This window comes from Arvicanthis niloticus, chromosome 9 (assembly GCF_011762505.2).
Source record: "Arvicanthis niloticus isolate mArvNil1 chromosome 9, mArvNil1.pat.X, whole genome shotgun sequence".
Lineage (NCBI taxonomy): Eukaryota > Metazoa > Chordata > Mammalia > Rodentia > Muridae > Arvicanthis > Arvicanthis niloticus.
In genome coordinates, this window is record NC_047666.1 from 12,366,911 (window position 1) to 12,388,683 (window position 21,773).

Below are 21,773 nucleotides of genomic sequence, written 5' to 3' on the forward strand. Positions count from 1 at the left end.
CCTCCACGCCCTTCCCCTCCCCCCCCTTCTCTCCCTTCCCTTCCCTTGAGAAGCCTCTAATGACAGCACAAACATACAGCCCTTAAAAAGAAGCGAACTGGAAACTTCAGAGAAGTATCTTTAGAGTATGGCCTTGTTTCTTCCTTTTATTACCAGTGAATACTAACTACCTCTTGTCTACTCCCAAGGCTACCTGAGATCTGGCACAGGTTATACCAAGTAGGAAAAAAGCCTACAAATCTGGCAATGTCAGGATTTTTAAAAAGAGGCTCAAGCCAACCTAGCCTGTAAACTCTTGTAAGGCAAAGGTCATAGCAAGTCGTGGGGAGGGATGTCCCCAAAAGAGGCCTCTTGGCCACTTGGTGGTCAGAAAAAGTTTCTCTGGGACCTAGAAAAGTGGTCTTCCTGCCAGGTCTCAAGGCAAGTCACACAGTACACTTACCAAAAAGAACTCAGCATGGGGGAGGGGTGGGACAAGAAATAGTAGTGGGGAAGCAAATAAGAGCGAGTACAATGACACATGTGCATGGAAGTGTCATAATAAAACCTCTTGTTTTATACAGTAGTTCTCTGTGTAAAGGTGCCAGCTCCCAACAAGCCTGATAACCCAAGTTCAACGCTCATGGCAGAAGGAGAGAACCAACTCCCACAGATTGTCTTATAACCAACCTTTCTATGCATGTCATGGCATGAACATACCCACACACAGAACAAATAAAAGTCTGATAAACTTTTTTGAAAATATTTCAGAAAAACAAAGAAGAAAAGGATTAAAAGGAGAGAAGACCTCCACCTAGCCCAGTGACTCAACACTGCAAACAGCTGAGAATCCTCCCCTTGCACTTCTGCATGCGATACTCTGAGAAGGATGCTGTCCGAGAGCATCCTCTCAGACATGTTCAGCTTGGCTGTGATTGTGCAGATGGCAGGCAGGCCTGTGTGTCAGCTTGTATCAGGAGGAAAGGTGGGATGCCCTGCAGCCAATGGGAGAGTGGTCAGAAGTGCTTGCCCTGTGTGTCTTCGCGCCTCAAAGCCTTTAGCCCACTCTTGATTCTTCAGGTGCCTAGGTTTATGTGTCAGGTGAATGGATTCAGGTATTCCTGGCTTGCAAATAAAATATAATTTTGAGGTGTGTCTGGGATTTCTGAAGAAGCTTAGCATCTTAATCAGTAGACTAAGTCAAAGAGATCTGTGTCAGCAACATGGGTGGGCAATCTACTGTATGCCCAGATGGAAAGGCAGAGAATTAGTGACGTGTCTTCTTAATCTGAGATGTTTATCTGTGCCTGGGTCTCAGGCCTTTGGACCACAGGATCCACATTAAGCTCCACTTTTCCTGTCTACTCCTAGTTCTTAGGCTGTTGGACTTATACTGTGAGTTATGAGATGTTCACACTTTTGGTCCTGTACTGAGTTAGACCAGGTTCCCTGGTTCTCCAGCTTGTAGACAACAGAGGTGTTACTTCTTAGCTTTATAAAATACCAAATGAACCATATGTATATGTGTATGTGTAAATATGTGTAAGCATGTATTTAGGATATCTGTTCAATTATACATGATGAGAGTAATATACACTGTACATATATAAATACTCACACACATACACTATTGTTCTTTCATTCTGAAGAACTTGAGAGTATAGGACTATTCTGAAGCTCCCTTCCTTGGCATTTGGCAGAAATCATACCTTGCTTACCTGCTGCCCTTTAGGGGTTTGGGTGATCCCAGTTAACAAACCTCCCCAAAGGCAACTTCTCCCCTTCGGTTTTATTTGTGCCCCTGATGGATTCTAGGCAGCACCTCTGCTCAAGATGTTCATTCTGGCAACCCTCTGCAAGGCGACAAGCATGAGCAAGCCATCGGCGTGAGGCAGACACAATCAGGAGTCAGATCACCAAGTGGCCATGAGCATCTCTGTCTTGTATCTATATCCTTTGTATCTATATTCAGTGTTGGTCATTATCAAGTATTTCTTTCATAAAGGGAATTAGGCCTGGGTATATGGTATATGCTTGTAATCCCACAATAAACTGGAAGCAGGAGGAACAAGGGGATTGTAACCAATGGGCCTAGTCTGGAGTATTCTTTTTTAATTTAGTTATAAAAATCATTTCTCTATTGTGTGTGTCTCTTTCCACAATCCATCTGAATTTAATCATATATATGCCAAACTATTCATAGGCCCAAGATTAAAAATAAGAGATTGTCTCTAAATGTTAACTTTAAGAACACAGTTCGCCTTACTGAGCAGGCACCCAAAACCAGTTCAGGCCAGATCACTCTTTCCCATTCTTCTACCTGAATATAAGCAGAATGTGACTGAGGAGAATCTGTCTAAATTTAATGGCCATTAGGGGATAGGAGAAACCATTCCAATTGTTCAAAGAAGTATTTATATTCACTTTGATCCAAATGTGGGTCCTGTATTGCAAACAGGTTTTTAGAAACATTCAGAGTGGTGTGTGTGTGTGTGTGTGTGTGACACACAGGCAAAGGTCTCAGGCTACTAAGTACATTATTTCTAGAAGATGAAATGCACTTATAGCCCAAACCAAGTGGTGTCCCAAGTTGCTAAACTATTCCCTATGCTTGTTTATCTCAATAGTATGGCAAATCTCAGTGTATTATCCTCACTGTGTCTGGATTAAAACTTCTTGCCCCAGTATTTTTTTTTTTTTTACCTCATTGTCTCCCATCTCTGTGAATTGTTTCTTTACCCTTCTCAGGAACCTAAGCATATTGTGTCCTCTCTTTCAAAGCACTTGCCTCCACAGTTTTCAACATATTAACACTTCTTTTCCTGTCATACCATCACTTCAGTGAATTGAGTACCCATCCGACCTCTGCTTGCTCTTGGGTTCTTTTTGATCCTACCCCAAGAAATTATAAAAATCAGAGCAGATCCTAAGATATCAGAATTCTCCCTTTGAAAGTGTCACTAATGGATTTCCTGTTATATCAGTTCCAAATCTAGTCAATCCTGTGCTGGAGATTGAAGGCATGCTAGGCAAACTGTACCAGTGAGCTCCATGCCCAATTCAGCAGATATCAATACCAGTAATTATGGCACTTGTGGTCAGATAATGAAAGAAACCCTATGTACTATTGAGCAGACAATAGAGGTGACCTAAATTCTGTGTGATACAGCTTAACATGGCCCTTTTAAAGGTTAACATCAAGGAAATGAGATAATTGTTCATGTCAGAAACATGCATTCAGCTGTAAAACCACAGCGATTTTCTGGAAAATAACTGGATAGGGTTTGTTTATATTATCAAAAGGCATTGCCAGACAGGGTCACACTCCAAAAGAAAACAAGAAAAATGCAAGCAGACGGTTCTCATTAGGGAAAGACAACATATTACTGATATCATATAAACAGAATTTTGTGAAACCACTGACTTGCTCACTAATAATTTTAAAGTTTAATTTGGTTCCATGTAGTCATTAGTTGTATCCTCAGCCTCTACCGGTGCCTCCTTCATCTGCTTTTGGGTTGCCTGCATCCTGGCACCGGGATAGGGCAGTAACACAAGAGGGACATCAGTTCCTAGAGCATGGCGATCCGGCTAGGAATGGGCACAGAGCACAGTGTGGTTGCTGCATTGGTTTTCCCGGGGAGCCCTGATCTGACAACCATCAACCCAGACAGAGAAGCAAGAGCAGAGCCAAGAAACATCACCCAGTCTGGCTTTCTGAGCCAATGAGTTTAACTGGGGTTCGTTATGGGAACATGGGTGAGAGGTGACTTGCAGGGGTGTGGGCAGCTTACAGGTGGGCAGTCACACCACCAACAAAGAGTTTCCCTCTTCTGTATCCTTGGTGAAGGGTTAGACAGCATGTGCTACCTCATGAGCCCTCAATGTCCTGGGCACAACCTTGGGAGTCTCCTGTGGGCAGGCTCAGCTGCTCTGATGGCCACATCCAGAGGACAGAGTTCCACAACCCTGGCCAGAACTTTTCTGTGGGATATTCCTCATCAGAACTTGGAAGAGAGCCCTGCTGTCTCTCTGCTTGCACACCGTATAGATATTAAACTGGAACTATCCATTATCAGGTCCCTACCACACAAGGGAGCAAGTCTATGAAAATGAAGCTAGCCAGAAGAGATGAGATCAGATGTGGTCGAGTATGGCTGTAGTCAGTAGACCCTAGCAAAGGCAAAAGCTCAGGAATGAGATGAAGAGAGAGCACACCGCTCTTGCAGAGGAGGACAGTTAGGTTCCATCACCCGAGTCTAATAGCTCCAACCTTGCAATCCAGCTCCAGGGGACTTGGTTCTTTTATGGCCTCTGCAGACACTGCACACACACACACACACACACACACACACACACACACACACACACACAGAGAGAGAGAGAGAGAGAGAGAGAGAGAGAATGAAAATAGAACTACATCCCTTCCCCTCCTTACCTCCTTGAGCCCTTCCTATGTCTCCCCTCTGTCAGGCTGACAGCCTCTCTTACCTTGATTACTGTTGTTAGATACACTCCCATATATGTGTGTACCAATCTGCTGATTACTGTTGTTTGTATGTAAACAGTTTTAAAGATGACCAGTCTGCACTGGACAATCTTTTAAGAGATAATTTAGAAATTACTCCAGCAGAACATAAACCCCATATCCAGTTGAACTCGAGGCCAAGTCTCTTCCTCCTTCCACTCTAGTACATCTCTGTGCCTCGCCTGTGTTGAAGAGCCTTGCTGGGTAAGTTCCGGTAAGCAGAAGCCACGTCTTATATTGATTTAATCTTCATCACATCTGCACTGGTAAGAGTGAGGGTTTAATTAAGACCTGTGAATGAGTTAAAAAACTAATAGAAGATAATTATATAAATCAAATTTAATTGATTAATTACCTTGAAATCTTTAATATAGCCATGCAGCTGCACACAGGCATACATTACACACCCACAGGCAGACCTACTTTGGCATCCTTCCTTTAGTGGGTTGGAAGAGTATGAATATGTACCTGACCAATCATATCCATACAACAATTAAATATTTCCTTCCGGGAACACAGAAAATCTTCAAAGGTCGAATTGTCCCAAATCAAGTCCTTAGGGGACACAGACAACACAACGTAAGAAAAGCTGCCACATGTCTCCTCTCCTTTAATCTGGAGGCTGTGCTTTGTGTTACAGTCTCTCTCCCTTGCTTCCCACAAAATCCCATCAGGTAGATACTATTATCCAAATTTCACGGAAGAGGGAGTTGGAGAGGTGAAGGTCAAGATTACCTGTTATTTAGATGCAAAATCCAAAGTCAAACCCAGTCCCAGCCTCCTTTTACCATGCTGCCTCCTGGTGGCCTATTGGCTGCTTCTGGGGCAATCCAGTCCCTACGAAAACAATCCATTTCTTGGACCATTCTCCATGATGTCTAGAATCAAGAAAGATACCGAGCAAAGGGAGTAGGCGAGAGCGCTCATCTGTGGGAGGCAGGCGGTTCCTCTGCTTAGACATAGAATGCAAAAAAGAAAAAAAAAATGCTTGGTAACCTCATGGCTAGTTTGCTTGTGAGGATGAACAGAGGCCAGTGTCAGAGACAGCCTGAGGGCTGGAGGGTCACAAAGTGGTAGTAGGGGAAGGCAGAGGAAAAGGGTAAAAGGCTGGGCGGATGCTGGAGCTCTTACTGAGTCCTGGAGCTGGGGACGGGGTGTGGGTCGATTAAACTACTCCGCTGTATAAGAAAGGTAGCTGAGCGTGAGCTAGTGAGCATGGCAGGCAGCAGAGTTTCTTCATCTCTACTTCCATTCCTGCCTCCAGGTCCCTGCCTAGAAACGCTTGTCCGGGCATTCTTCAACGAGCCTGTAAGTCAAAATAAATCCCCTGCTCCCTCAAGGTGCTTTTGGTCATGGTATTTATCACAGCAACAGACAAGCAAATTAGTGAATTATACCAAATGTTTAAGGGGGAAAAAAATCACACCAATTGTTTATTATGACTTCCAGAAGGCAGGAGCAGGAGAAATACATTGAAATTCAGACGACGTGGTCAGCATCAATCCAGTAACTAGACACAGACAGTGAAAAGTACAGACTAGTATCATGCATGCAAGGATTCTTAGCAAGTTTTAAGCAAATTGAATATAACAATATTATTTTTCCTCTACTGGGTAGAATTTCTGGTTAAGACGGGTATGTAAGCACACGCCTGTAACGCCAGCACTTAGGGAATGGAAGCAGGGAAATCTGGAATTCATGAACAGTTCCAGCAACTTCAAAACCAGCCTCTTGAGTGCTATGATTAGAGGCAAATACTACCACATCTGGCTTACACAGTGCTAGGAATTGAACCCAGGGATTCATGCATACAAGGCAAGCACTCTACCAACCATACTACATCTGGGTGTTTACACTTAAGCTTTTGCTTCTCCACCCATTTCCTGCTTTGTAGGCCAGAAAAAAAATTTCACATCCGTGTGTGTGTGTGTGTGTGTGTGTGTGTGTTGTGGTGCGTGCTCACACGCGCAAAGGGTCATACACTGGTTAACAGTTTCAAATACTTGTGCATTATTATTTCTCTTCCACTATTTCCTTAAATATCTGCCCCTAAGTTTCTGGCCTTCCATCAGTCTCTCAGAAAGAGGAAGAGCTTAGTCACAGGGTGACTTACTAAGAATCTTCTATGAAAATTCAATTCTTTTTAATTTCATAGAGCACTGTTGGAATAGATACAGATGCACATATCTTATTATTTAATAAGAATGTCAGATTACATTGTTATGTAACATACATATATTTACATAACTAAATCCTGTTTAAAATAATAAAAGCCAGGATGCTGGAAAGCTGATCTGGCTAGTGAAAATCTGAGCAAACGGGAATGTTCTCTCAGCAGCCACTCAGAGGGAACCTGTGGTAAGAATGAACCTTGGGTGTCTCAGAGGAAGGGAAACCATAAATAACTATGCAAGCTCTGTTGTCTGCCTGGGGGAATGGGCTTTAATGAAGGTGGTGTTCTCACCAGCTGTATGTTTTGTTCTCTGGCAGACACAAAGAAAAGGAAGATTTTAGAGATATGAGAGGATGAAACGAAGGGACAGAAGACCCCAACACTAGTGAGCTGTTCATAACCAGTTAGAGGTCCATGCTCCTTTAGAGAAGCCAAGTCATGAATGAAATCTTCCAGAAGGAACCGTGAAGTCAGCCTTTCCTCCTGTTAGTGCCACAGATGCACAGATTTCTTCAGATACCCTCTATATCTTATCTTAATTATAATGATATCATATGCTCAGTCTAAGAGGCACAGAAAACTGTGAAGAAGAAAATTATTATCCAGATATAAATACCATCTTCGTAGACGTCTGTTTATTATAAATGTATCCTCTTAAACTTTTTTATTTTTAAGATAACTTTTAAGAGACTGTAGAGAAGCTCAATAGTTCAGAGTTCCTACTTGCCTTTCAGATGAGCCGAGTTCACTCCCCAGAATCCACACCAGGCAGCTCTTGATCCCCTAACTCCAGATCCTGAGATCCAATGCCATCTTCTGTCCTCTTTGGGCAGTGCACTCGTGCATATATCTAGACACAATTGTTTAACTTTTAGTGTGTGTGTGTGTGTGTGTGTGTGTGTGTGTGTGTGTGCAGGAGCATGAGAGCCTCAGCATACGTGGGAAAATCAGAAGGCAATTTGTATATCTTGTTCCATCATTTACCTGCCTGGCCAGCTTCCAGCTTCCCCTTTTACTCTTCTACAGAGAGTGTTGGTTTATATTTTCGGTAGGTCTGGTGAAGCTCAGGCTAGCTTCAAATTCACCATGTAGCCAAGGATGATCTTGAACTCTGATCCTCCAGCTACCACCTCCTCAGTGTTAGGATTATGGTTGTGAGACACCACCAATCCTCCACTCCTCTTTTTTGAGACAGAGTTCCTCTGGCTATCCTGGAACTCAGTTTGTAGTCCAACTTGGTCTTGAACTCACAGAAATCCACTTTCCTCTGCCTCTCAGTGCTGGGATTAAAGGCATATGCCACCACTGCCTGGCAAATTCTTTTTAAATTTTAAAACAGGAACATGCCACAGATAGACTATTTTTGTTGTTTTTTAAACCTTTTACATTATATCTTGACTATATTCTCATTCCATTAAACAATACTTAAGGATGTCACTTGAATAACCATGTAATGTTCTATCGTCTACAGGCTGAAGAGATGGTTCAATGGTGAAGAGTGTTTTCTGCACAACATAAAAGCCCAAGTTTGGATCCCAGCATACATGTAAAAACCCAGCCTCACACCCTTCTATTACCCCAAGGCTGTGGGACACAGACAAGTACATCACTGTGCCTACTGGCTACCAGCCTTGTTCCAGGTTCAATGCCTCACAGGAATAAGGCTGAGAGGAATAACAGGACACTTGATGTCCTCTCTGGCTTCTACATACACACAGGCATCGTGCACACATCCTCTCTCTCTCTCTCTCTCTCTCTCTCTCACACACACACACACACACACACACACACACACACACACACACTGGATCCATACTATACTTGTAAACATACTATAATTTATTTAACTAGCCCTCTGGTGTCAGACTTTTACATTCCCCCCCCCCCCCGACTTACAAAGAAAGGCAATAAACAATTAACTAGTTCACATCTGTTTATCTTAGCTCCCAGTGGAAATCCTAGGCCAAATAATGTGACTTTCTCGGAAGTCTCTAATGCATGCAAATCTGAGTACCTACCAGGCAAGTCTCTCCCAGCCAAAACCATACTAAAGCAATGAGTTTGAGTGAATTTTACAGGTAATGTGCGTCCCACGCTATTGTGGCTGTTCTGGTTTGAATGAGAAATGGCCCCCACAGGCTCATGTACGTTACCACCTGGTCCCCCGTTGGTGGTAATGTTTGAGAATGTTATAAAACTTTTGGAGGTGCAGCCTTGCTGGAGGAACATCACTGGAGGTGGGCTTTGGGGAGTTATAGTTTTGTCCTGCATCCTCTCTCCCTCCCTCCCTTCCTCCCTCCCTCCCTCCCTCCCTCTTTCCCTCCCTCCCTCTCTCCCTCTCCCTTACTGTGAGACTAAGAGTGTGATCACTCGGGTTTTCTGCTATTGTTCGAGTGCTTTCCTGGCTGCTGCCATGCCTTCTCCCACCACAATGGACTCTCCCTCTCGTATCATAAGCCAGAATAAATCCTTCCCCTAGGTTGTTTTTGGACATGAATAACAGAAAAGTAAAACAAGATGTGTGTGTGTGTGTGTGTGTGTGTGTGTGTGTGTGTGTGTGTGTGTGTCCTGGACATTCTAATTTTGTGGTGTGCCTTTTATTGAGCCATTATTTCTCAGCCCCCAACTTGCCTCTTCCTTGCATACTCTGAAAACTGGCCTGAGTCCTTTAAATGGTTCCTCTTCCCTGTAGTACTAAGGTATTGTCAGCAGGGACACTAGAGAGTCAACACACTGCTTCTTGGTTTCGGACTATTTCTTTTATCAGTGGGTTCCTGCTTCTCCTATACAGGCTCCCATTGCACCCAGAGCTCACCAGCTTCCCTTGGCATCCCACAGTGACAGTTTATAGTGAAATAACTTCAGTGGCACCTCCCCTAAGCAGCTTACCCTGGCAGTCTAAAGCAGTCCAGCAAGTCCCCTGAGGATGGAACTCAGCAACTCTCCCATCTTACTGGCCGTGGCTGCCCAGGGTTATCTGCCATTCCCACACTCTTTAGCACTGTCTCTGCATCTTACATACAATTCCTTGTCACCCCAATTCACAATTTATCTATTGATTTATTTTTATTTATGCACTTATTTATTTATGTGTTTATTTATTGCAGTGCTGAAAGTTGGACCCAGAGGCTCACAGTGCTTGTCAGGCGCTCTACACTGAGGTCCATCCCCAGTCACATCGTGGTTAATTCTTTCTATTAATCTCTTTAGTGAAGTCTCTCTTCTGCTTGGACCCCCGACTGATCCCTGAGTTCAGAGAACTCAGTGGATGATGTCATCTGACTTCTCAAGGCAATCTGGCCCAGTTCCAAACATGCTGCATGTTGTTGGCTTTTTAAAAGATTTACTTTTACTATTTGTAAGCATGTATGTGTGAGAGAGGGGAAGGGGGAGGGAAGGAAGAAAGGAGGGAAAGAGAGCACAAAAGCACAGGTACCTTCAGAGGCCAGAAGCATTGGATCCCATGAAGCTGGAGGTACAGCTGATTGTGAGCCATCCAGTGTGAGTGCTGGGACTGAACTTGGGTCCTCTGTAAATACAAGCTGCTAACAATTGAGTTATTTATCCACCCCCACTATGTTGCTGTTATAAATAATTGAAAGTTTAACTTGAAATTTCTCGTAAGTTTTAAGGTTTCAGAGCCTTATTGGCATATGCTTCAGGAAGTAAAGTACAGGTCCTTTTGAATTGTGTCTTTTTTTTCTCTTTCTGGAAACAAGTCCAGCAATGTCTTGCTTCACCATCTCTTCTCTCCTCTCAGTTGCTATCTCCCTGCCCTGTCCCATCTCTGGATGCTACTCTAAAAAGCAACATGTTCTGCACATTGTTCCACCATTGGAAACTAGTAGCCTTGGAGTTGCCGTCCCTTGCATGGTCAGCAAGCTTGTGAACTAATAAGGACCATTTGTTTTTCCTTTCCTGGTACCACTGAGTTTCCATCAGCCCATGAACTCCTGGTAAGGCTGCTACGGCTGCAGAATGCAGCACTCGCCTCGAAGGGAATAAGAGACAGTGTATTCTTAAGCCAAATCTGAGTGACCATGACCCAGAAATACAGATGCATGGTGCCCGGAAAGACACGTGCTACTGCAGGCATAGTTACATATTTTTTTATTAGTTACGGAGCAAAGAAACTCATAAGCCAAAGCATTTACCAAACGCATGAGAAGAACACGGGTGGCCAGGTGACAGCAAAGTGGAAAGATGCTGCCTTAGGTTTCAGATGACATAGGCTATCTGATGACATTTTTAGTTTAATTGGCTTGGTGGAAGTTACTGGTCTGTTAAGAATACATTTTAAGCTGGATGGTGGTGGAACACGCCTTTAACCCCAGCACTAGGGAGGTAGAGGCAGGCAGATCTCTGAGTTCGAGGTCAGCCTGGTCTACAGGGCAAGTTCCAGGACAGCTAGGACTGCACAGAGAAACCCTGCCTTGAAAAACGAAAAAAGAATACATTTTAGAGGCTAGAGACATAGCTCATGGTTGTTTGCTGCTTTTTCAGGGTACCTGAGTCCAGTTCTCAGTGCATTGCGTGACTCATAATTGCTTATAACTCCAGCTCCAGGGGATCTGATTGATGTCTTTTTCTGGTGTCCGAGGGCATACATATACCCACATGGACACACACGTCTATATAAATTTGGAAAAGCTGTTTAAAAGAAAGAACACATTTAAGTAGCACATAATATGCAGCTGCAATCAAGAAACACTCGAGGCGGAGGCGGAGGCGGAGGCGGAGGCGGAGGCGGAGGCGGAGGCGGAGGCGGAGGCGGAGGCGGAGGCGGAGGCGGAGGCGGAGGCGGAGGCGGAGGCGGAGGCGGAGGCGGAGGCGGAGGCTGGAGGATTTTCCAGGAGTTGAAGATTATCCTGTTCCTTTTACATCTGAGTTCTAGGATAGCCAGGGCTATATGATGACAGGATGTCACTATGTAGCTCAGGCTGGCCTTGGAATCATGGCAATCTTCCTGCTAGGCAAGCACTCTATGTCTGAGCTACAGCCCTCATCTCCTGTTCTGAAATTCTGATTCTTTCTGCAGCCTCCTGTGGGAACCTTGTTCTACTGGTCTGACTTTGAAACTGGGTTTATCATCTTAAGGACTTAACTGATCTCTCATCCTTCCAGAAGGACCCACTAGAGACTTTGAGCTCTTCCTAACTCCCTTAGTCTCCTCTTCCAAATGCAGTTGTTTCCAGGGACATTTCCTACCAGCTCCCCCAGAGGGCATGCCCATTCTAAGCCACAACCCCTACTTGCCCCCTTCTCTTGGCTGCAATCCTATATTTCCATTGGCAATGTGGGTCTCTAAAGAAGAAATTAGGATGGTGATACAACCATCCTTGGTAGAGTACCAAGCTTTGTTTCAGTTCCTAGAACCTCATACATGTGATTCTGTGGGGAAGAAATCTCGTGGGGGGGGGGGGGAAGGAGAAGGAGTCCGGTGGCAGGGTGTCTCACAGCAGTCTGGCATCAGGGTCCCAGGCGGGCTTCCCACGCCAGCGGAGAGTCCCACATTGGTCCAGCCGCCGCGGGCTGGCGGTGAGCGGCTCAAGTTTCCAAAGGTTGGGAACCTGGCGGTGGCAAATCAGGCAGATCAGGCGACATGTGGAGTCCGGTTTTCCAAAGCTTTTATTGTTCATGACATGGTAAATGGATGTAGGTGGTACGAGCTTCCCCTGACAAAAGCCAGGGGAACCTAATTTTATAGGAAAGGGAAAAGGGGATGGAATAACTTAATTAGCTACGCCCCTGGCCTTTTGATAATTCATTAATATTTAAATCTCTGGAGGTGGAGACTTGTTAATCACGCCCTCTACCTGTGTACACTGTCTACTGTCTACACTGAAGGTGGCAGGTTAAATGGAGTTACCTAGTCCAAGGCCCAGCAGTCAAGATGTAGAGGCAGGATAGGATGGTCAGATCAAGGTCATCCGTGTTTACCTAGTGACTTTGAGGCCAATCTGAGTGCGGTTTGTTTCCCCAGGGAGACTACTTGAGAAAAAAAAGAATTTTTCATTTGCAAATGGCTGTCATTTGAAGATAGATTCTGTGCTAGGGATGAAGTGTGTGTTCACTTCTTTCAGTGCTGGATCCCCATCTGTGCAGACCTGTGCAGGCCCTGTGCGTGCTGCCACAGTCTCCCTGTGAGTTTGTATGTTCACCAGCCCTCTTGTATCTAGAAGGTCTTGGTTCCTTTGTGTTCACCATCCCGTCTGGCTTTTCCCGCCTCCTCTTCTGCAGAGTTCCCTGAGCCCTGAGGCGAAGGCTTTGATGGAGACATCCCTTTTAGAGAGGAGTATTCCCAGATCTCTCACCCGTATTGTCGGACTATGAGTCTCTTTATTTGTTTCCATCTACTACAGAGAGAAGCTTCAATTACAGTGTGAGTCCCTCTCCCAAAACAAAAAATTAAAAAACAATATGAAGTAAAGATTGCATTGCTGAAATAATAGTACCTAGTTATTGTAAAGTATATAAGTACCACAGAAATATGTATGTTATATATGTGAGATATATATATATGCATTGGTTATTTATGAATAATGTTTATATCACATGATATAGTTAGACATTATTTAAATATACTTAATTTAATACACTTAATTTATTTAATACACTTAATTTGTATGTTATATATTTATTGCATAAATTACATGTATTCTGAAATTTTGAGGCTAGCTTTGGCCACATAGTAAATTTGAGGCCAGCCCGGCTACATAGTGAAAGCCTGTTTCAAAAACACAATCAAAGAGCTCAGTCAGAGGGTACTTACCTAGTTTTGATCCACACAAAAGCTACATATGGTGGCATACTCCCGTAACCCCAACACGTGGGAGGTGGAGGCCTGAGAATTAGAAGTTTAAGATCATCCTCAGTGACTCAGGAGTTTGTGGCCAGCCTGGGCTACAGGCGATACACATGCATGCATGTGTGTGTGTGCACACACGCATACACAGATACATAAAATGTAATAAAAATGATAAAACAAACCAATAGAAACAAGAAGATGAACTGCATCCGAGCCATCAAATGCTGTTTGCTCCCTGGTTGTGCCCCTGCACCCAGTCTTACATCTTATTCCAAGATTCTTCTCACTCACAGACATTACCTCACTTGGGTCAAGTGTCCCGTAGAGATGTGGAGCACCCCATCTTGGACCTCACCTGGATATTGCATATTTGTCTGGAGGCTTCCTGACGCTGTCGGCTACAGAACCAGAGTTTCCGTGATTTGCTCCTGTAGCTCATGTAACCTTGTAGATGATGCAGAAGCCAGGACCACAGAGAGTGTGGAGCAACCAAGGCTAACACGTTCTCCCATAAAAAGCAAAATCAGACTGGCTTAAAGAACAGAAGTTTGGGAAGGCAGTGGTGGCACACACCTTTGCACCTTTACTCTCAGCACTTGGGAGGCAGAGGCAGAGGGGCAGAGGGGCAGAGGGGCAGAGGGGCAGAGGGGCAGAGGGGCAGAGGGGCAGAGGGGCAGAGGGGCAGAGGGGCAGAGGGGCAGAGGGGCAGAGGGGCAGAGGGGCAGAGGGGCAGAGGGGCAGAGGGGCAGAGGGGCAGAGGGGCAGAGGGGCAGAGGGGCAGAGGGGCAGAGGGGCAGAGGGGCAGAGGGGCAGAGGGGCAGAGGGGCAGAGGGGCAGAGGGGCAGAGGGGCAGAGGGGCAGAGGGAGAGGGGCAGAGGCAGAGAGGCAGAGAGGCAGGAGAGGCAGGAGAGGCAGGAGAGGCAGGAGAGGCAGGAGAGGCAGGAGAGGCAGGAGAGGCAGGAGAGGCAGGAGAGGCAGGAGAGGCAGAGAGAGGCAGAGAGAGGCAGAGAGGCAGAGGCAGATGGATCAGCCTCGTCTACAAAGCGAGTTTTAGGACAGCCAGGGCTACACAGAGAAACCCTGTCTTGAAAAACCAAAACCTAAAAACAAACAAACAAAAAACAACAACAAAAAAGTTCTCCACAGTTCTGGAGGCTGAAGCCCCCCTTTGGAGCAGGGATTACAGGCAATTGAGCCATGTGATGATTTGAATTCTGGGACCTGAGTACACATCTTACACAAGAGCAGCCAGTGCTCTTAGCTGCTGAACCAGCTCTTACCCCTCCTCTGCTTCCAGTAATTGCTTTGGCTCCGAGCTGCATGGTTTTACGCTATGGCTCCACCATGCCAGGGTTTCCTTCTGCTTACTTTGCCTCTTCCCCTTTTCTTTCCTTCTTTCTTCCCTCATTTCCCCTTCCTCCTTCTTTCCAGTGCTGAGGGACAGAACCTGCACCCTAACATCTGCTAGGTAAGAGCTCCACCATGGAGGCCTGTCTCCAGCTATCCTCTTAGGAGAGGAAGGGCCCAGTCTAACCCAGTAACAGCCCTATTTTAGTTCAACAAAATTATTCCCAAATAAGGTTACATCTGAGGTTCCCAGTAGATAGGATTTGCTTGGACGCTATTCAATCTATCTCCCTCATGTCCCGTGTGCCCGTGCTTGCTACTTTTTGAGCCTCTCAGAGGAGAGATAGGTAACACCAATTGCAAGGCTGAGGCTGGACTTAGAAAACACGTTTTCTTCCTTAGTTGGGGCTCTTTGTTAGGCTCAAACACTATGTTCACACTGATCTGATTGTATCGCTGGTTTGGAAGGATGAAAGGAGGGGAGCAGGGCGTGGGATAAAGAAAGTAGACGTGCACAGTGCCGCTGATAAGCTTGGCCGTGACTCTAGATAGCCTTGCACGGTACTCAGTGCCTCCTCGTGATGTTTGAGAAAAACAATGACTATTACTTAGGGATCTTTTAAAAGTTCGCCAAAGCCAGATGTGGAGGCAACCTGCTTATGTTCCTTAAGGTGTGTGCCTTGGTCAGCTTCAGCGGCTATAACAAAATACCATCAACAACAGAGATTTACTTACAGTTTAAATGGCTTTGAAGTCCAAGATCTAAGCGTCATCAGATCCTTTGTCTCAGGATTTCAACCTTCTCACTCCCCGTCCACGGATGCAACCTTCTCACTGTGTCCCACCCTAGTAGAAGGAATGGCATCTGATCTCTCTAGGCTTTCTTTTAAAGGGCACTGACCCCCCTCTCTAAAGCTCTCCCTGCCTTAGGAGGGAAGGGTGGCCATCACTTCAACATCATTGAAGTGTTAGACTTCAATGCATGAACCTTAGAGACACAAGCATTCAGACCATGCCTCTACTTCTTGCAAGTATTTTCTCACTTTAGTGTTCTGTCCATTATCCAAAGCAGCATACTTATGTCACCCAGTTTGCTGACCTAGTCCAGAACATAGGACAAAAATAAAATAAATTAGTCACCCCTCCTTTATACATAATACTGTTTTGTTTAACTTGTTTGTTTGTTTGGTTGGTTGGTTGGTTTTTGTTTTTTTGAAAGAGTCTCATTCTATATCCCAGACTGGCCTGGAATTCACTCTGTAGCTCAAGCTGGCCTCTAACTCCTGGCAATCTACCTGCCTAATCAGTACACACTGCTTCATTGAACAAATTAAGTACCTAGTGCTTTAATGATCTGTGTGGTACACATATTACTCCTGCCCCAGGGGTCCATTGATGCCTCAGATCCTCTAGGGGAACAAGAACTGGAGATGTTAGGGATGGAGAGGAGGACCACGGAGGCCAGATCCAGAGAGGCTCTTTAAAAGAAAGGACAGCCATTCCAGAATGAAGAAGCAAGGTGTGCTAACAGGCCCACCAACACAGTATCTTCCACTAACTTGGTGCTGCTTAGACATGAGAATCTGAGATCAGATCCCCCAGAGCTCATGTAACCACTGGAAACCTCTGTGTGACCTCTAACTTGAGCACAGTGGGAGACCAAGACAAGGACAGAATTTCTAGGGCTTACAGGCCAGCCAGCCTAGCCAAAAATCTTGAATTCCTAAGGTGTCCTCCTTTGCCTTGTGAACCTAGATACCCCCCCCACTTCCCCAAATGCACATATATGCAAACACCACAGGCACATTACACATGCGCGCGCGCGCACACACACACACACACACACACACAGAGAGAGAGAGAGAGAGAGAGAGAGAGAGAGATTGGCTGTAAGGACTTCAGCAGGTGATCTGTGAAAGGCCATGGAGAACTCTCCAGAATAGTGTGCATATCCATATTTACACAAATTTGAGAGGTTGGCAAGGTGTGTGGAACACTCCTCCCAGGACAGTCTCCTTTGCTCCAGCTCCCACAGGCTCCTGTTCTTGAGATCCTGAATCCAGGCTGGAACAGGCAGTTGCCTTGTGGCTATTTATCAGAAATTTCTGGTGCCCATGACCTAACTGCTGTGGGCATTGCAAGTCTCCATGGGGACGTGAATTCTGAATCCACAACAGACTTTTGAAGGACTCAAACAGCAACCAGTTGTGTTTTGGGGTTGCTTGTGCTGGTGGTAATTCTTTTCAAAGACTATGAGAGGACAGACAAAGGGGCCTTTCTCACTGCCCAGGTTCCAGGTGTAGATGCTTCTCCCTCTCAATACACATGTCCAGTGAGTATGGTTCTCTCATGCCATCCTGGCCAGCACTTACCACAGCCAACTCCAGAAATATTAGTTAAGCTTGTTAACTTTCATATTACTGGACCCTGCTTACAGAGAAAATGTAGGTAATTCTAAAATTAAAATAACTACTTTAAAAAAAAAAACTACTACTGCTACTAGATCTGTATATAATTCAGAAAAATCAAACTTTAAGCTGACCATGGAAAACTAAATTTCAAATTTCACACATCCAGCTGCCCCAGCATCAGCAGAGGCGGGAGGCCCAGGCAGTGCTGCCAGTAGTCAGGGGGTTCCCCCGACTTCCACTGAGAAGTCAGATCCCTGACTAAGTCACAGAAAAGACAGGGGATTCCCCCGACTTCCACTGAGGAGAAGTCAGATCCCTGACTATGTCACAGAAAAGAATTTTAGGAGAGTCAGAGTGAAGTAAAGTTGATGAATGTATTAAGTAGAGATGAGCGAGATACAATATACACTTCATATTTAAGCATGGGCTTGGAGGGAGAGAGATGCTTTTGATCAAGATAGTGTACACCACAGTCGTGAGTGTGGGCTTCTTAAGAGAGGGTCATGTTTGTGCGTCTTCACGTGGCCGTGTTTGATTCTGTTGCTTTCTGTGTTATATTGTTGAAAGGTTATACTTTATGACAAGATTGAAAGACTAAGCAAAGCTTTCAGATTGAGAGGAAAAATGAACTACTGTGTACTTATTTTTCCTTATCCTAAAACATTTCCTTTTGTGTATGAAATTATAAGGTGTTTATTCATTACTTAGAAATGAAAATGGGGTGTTAAGACAGTTAAACAGTTAAATGCAAGACCACAAACCTCTAGCCCTGAGCAAAGCATCCCTGTTTGTCTCTATGAAGACAACTACCTCTTTTGGCAATCTTGGTTTTTTCTGTTGTGTTGAGTTTCTGATCCCCAAATTTCAGAGAGAGTGACTTCTTTCTCTTTCCATGTCACCTTAATTTTTCCTGTCTCTCTTTTGTCTCGAAAGTCCTCATGGTAGGGACAGAGAGAAGTTCAGCGATGAAGGGCATGCCCCTGAGTTTGGTTCCCAGCAGGCATGTCTGGCAGCTCCCAACTGCCTGTAACTCCAGCTCTAGGGAGCTCTGTTGCCTCTGGCCTCTGTGGCTACCTGTCCTCACATGCATGCACACATAAATTAAACATGATAAAATAGGGACTTTAAAGTGCAAATGGTGATCTTGTCTTTGAAGTAATCATTTAAACTAAGCCAATGAAAATAGAAAATCTAAGCCAGGTATGGTGGCTCATATCTGAAAGGCTGACATGTGGTGATTGCCACGAGTTTGTGGACAGCCAGGGCTGCATAGTGAATTCCAGAGAAGCCTCAGCTACAGTGTGAATCTCTCTCTCAAAAGAAGACAAAACAAAATTTAAAAAGCTAAAAATATGTTTATAGTAAAAACTAAAGGTTACATTGCTGAAATAATAGCATCTGGTTATTGAAATAAAGGTACATAAATAGGCAGGATAGAAACACATATGTGAGGTATATGTATTTACATAAGATATTTATATATAATGTTTACATACAATGGGAATGTATGCTATATAGATTTTGTTTACATGCTATATACAAATGTTATATGCATATTTTATAAAGTATGTGTGCAGAATTCTGCACATTCTGCATTTTCTAAGGGTTTTTTGGGGGGCCAGACTTAAAATGTAGACGAGGATGAACCTGAACTTCCGATCATCTTGTTTCCACCTCCCGAGTGCTGGAATCTTTTTGTGGTTGTATGTGGCTCTGGGGGTCAAACCCAGGGCTCCATGCATGCCAGGAAAGCACCGTACCAGCAGCATTCTCAGCCCTGAACAGTAGATTCTTTAGGTTCAATGATCAGGTGCTTAAATGTTTTTTGGATAATGCTAGTGATTCCAGCTTATATTGGGGTTCAGGGGACACTTCAGGAGAGGTCCCATGTTCTTGTGTCCCCGCAACAAAGACTTAGACAGACACACATAGATAGTAACAAGCAAAGAAAAAGAATTTATTAAGAAAAGCTACATTTCCAAGAGAAGAGGCAGGGTGGGACGGAGAGAGCTACCAGCTCAATGGTCCTGCTGCACAGAGTTGGGACTTTGATGTTACCTTAGCACAGGCTTTTTGGTTTTGGGTTTTTTTTTTTTTTTAATTTCATTTACATAATGTGAGCTTTCTGCACATGTTCTATCATGTAGTTCCACATACAACTTTATGTGTTGCATGACTTGTGGAGATCTCAAATCTCCTTCCAGTCCTTCAGTAAGATAAAGAGCCATATGTCACCTTCAGACATCTGGAGGACTCTGTATCTGCCTTGGTGTGGGGCAGAGTACCGGGCAGTGAGTGGGCTTTGCCAACTTGTTTTCCATGTGCTAATTTTGTAAGGTTTTGCACAGGCGTTCCAGACCTCACTCTCCACTCTACTCCGGGCGTCACTACCCAGGGCCTCTCACTTGCTACCTAGCGGCCAACCACTGAGCTATGGCTTCAGCCCCACTGCAGTTGTTTTCAACCAAGTAATTTTCTGTTTTCACAGAGCACCAACAGGACAGGGGCTGAACTTCCTGGGGCATTTCCTTCATGTCTTCTCTGCCTCATAGCTGATACACTGATTTTTCCTGAACTAGCTTTCGTTTATCTTACCAACAACCTTGTGCGCATTCACATGTTTACGGCTAAGCTAGTTCAGGTTCCAAAATCTACTCATTAATAATTAATAAATAATTAATGAAGCAGCATAAGCGTTTAGAGTTAAAGTTTTCTTTAGTTGTATGTATTTGTTTGTCGTGGGGGAATGCAGGGCACACGTGCATGTGGTCATGGGAGTCTGTTGTCTTTCCACAAGGAGTCCACTGCTTTTTCACCCTGAGCCTTCTCGACCGGCTCTAACCTGAGGCTTTGTCTCTTGAAATCAGGGGCCTGAAGCAGGTTTCATCTGGTCTGGGAACTCTTGGCTTGAACACTCAGTGTACTGCTGACATTCAGAGGGACTACTCAGTCACGTCCACTGAACAATGGCATTGAACAGAAGTGAACTTCCTTCCCATCTCTCAGTGGGGCCCTGCCCATGAAATGTAACCAATGTCCTGGGCCCTTGGGAAGAAGGGGCACTCTGGACAGCAGTGTGGTTTGGTGGGATAAAAAAAATTAATTACATGTTCATTATCAAGACCACAGACATTCTTAAAGGAGATCAGAAAGCTGACGGGAAAGTTGAAGAGATTGCCCACTTGGCGAAGTGCTCACCGTGTGAACTTGGACCAGAGTTTGATCCCCAGGACCCCTATGAAAGGAGCGGAGCATTGGTGTTCCTCTACGTCCACGAACACACGTGTCCTCTGCCCTCCCCGGGACAAATAAATGAATGTAATTAAAGAATACTTTTTTAAAACCCTTATATTATCCAAGAAAAGTTTCAGAAAAATTAATTAATAAACTGTAGGTTTTGGAACCTGGGCTAGCTTAGTCACAAAATGGTGAACATGCGTGAAATCTCAGGGCTGAAGAGGCAGAGACAGATGAATTCCTGGAGTTTGCTGGCCAGGCAATCTAGCTTATTTGGTGACTTCCAGGCTAAAAGATGACACATGATACACTGCTGCTAAGGTCGATATTTAGGCTCTAAATACACACATGTGCACACATACAGGACTGGAGGGGGGCTGGGTATGAGAAGACCTGTAGTTTTTGTTTGATACATTTACCTGGAGTAACAGAGAGATTACCTTCTTCTGGAGCTGCTAACCTTAGGGGATGCCGGTCTGGGCTTCTGAGGCATCTTTCATATAGATACAAATGTCAGAAAGAAAGAAGTTAAAAGGGTTGATATGTGTAGGGCATCCCAGTGCTAGCAAAGAGGGCATGATATGAGAGATTGCCAGCTGGTTCTTTTCATTAATTAATTAATTAATTAATTAATTCATCAAGCTTAAATGGTACCCCTGCCATATGCCAACCATAGGGCCAGAGGTCAATAAGTGAGGCTGGATAGGATTCCCTAGCCTGCTGCAATTGAAAGAGGTGTAACTAAATATAAGGCCCTGCAAAGCGCCTGTTAATGAATGAAATCTCTAGAGAAGAAAAATAGGGTGTTGGCTCTATATAAGGTGGTTGTGTAAGGTGTATATGAAGCCAAGAAGATAAGAGGCTAAGATAAGATAAGATAAGAGGCTCTTCTGGACCCTAAGTACAGCCAGGAAAAGTACTAAGTGGGATATATATATATATATATCTTGGGGAAGCAGCATTAAATGTACTTACTGGTAGGTACCTGCTGTCGATCAGAAACCCATTTGATTTAGACAAGACCTTAATATGTATCCCAGGCTTGCCTTGAGCTTACTATATAGCTCAGGCTAGCCTTGAACTTGAAATCCTCCTGCCTCCATCTCTAATGACTTTAGTCAAGTTAACTAAAAACTAGCCAGTGCACACAGCTTAAGAACAAGAAAGAAAATCTATGCAGGGTTGTGTGGAAACTTAGTAGACAGAGGTTTGTCAGTTCTCAGGAGGTGTCCTGAGAGACTACTGAGCTGTGACTCTCCAGCCCCTACACACACAAATGTTTAAAAATCA

The 21,773-nt window shown here is 44.5% G+C and overlaps 2 long non-coding RNA genes across 3 annotated transcripts; both read right to left on the reverse strand.

Annotated features, from left to right (window-relative positions):
* Nucleotides 1-3,412: 3,412 nt before the first annotated feature.
* LOC143443613 (uncharacterized) lies at nt 3,413-5,431 on the reverse strand. Its single transcript, XR_013112751.1, has 3 exons — nt 4,863-5,431; nt 4,471-4,770; nt 3,413-4,302 (listed from the first exon to the last, which is right to left on the reverse strand). It is a non-coding gene; the product is annotated as an uncharacterized LOC143443613 (long non-coding RNA).
* A 6,666-nt stretch (nt 5,432-12,097) lies between these two features.
* On the reverse strand, nt 12,098-14,131 carry LOC143443452 (uncharacterized). Of its 2 annotated transcripts, XR_013112441.1 has the most exons (5): nt 13,844-14,131; nt 13,453-13,524; nt 12,788-13,036; nt 12,550-12,671; nt 12,098-12,250 (listed from the first exon to the last, which is right to left on the reverse strand). It is a non-coding gene; the product is annotated as an uncharacterized LOC143443452 (long non-coding RNA). The 2 variants fall into 2 exon arrangements; XR_013112440.1 differs by having other exon boundaries at nt 13,453-14,131.
* Between the last annotated feature and the right edge of the window lie 7,642 nt (nt 14,132-21,773).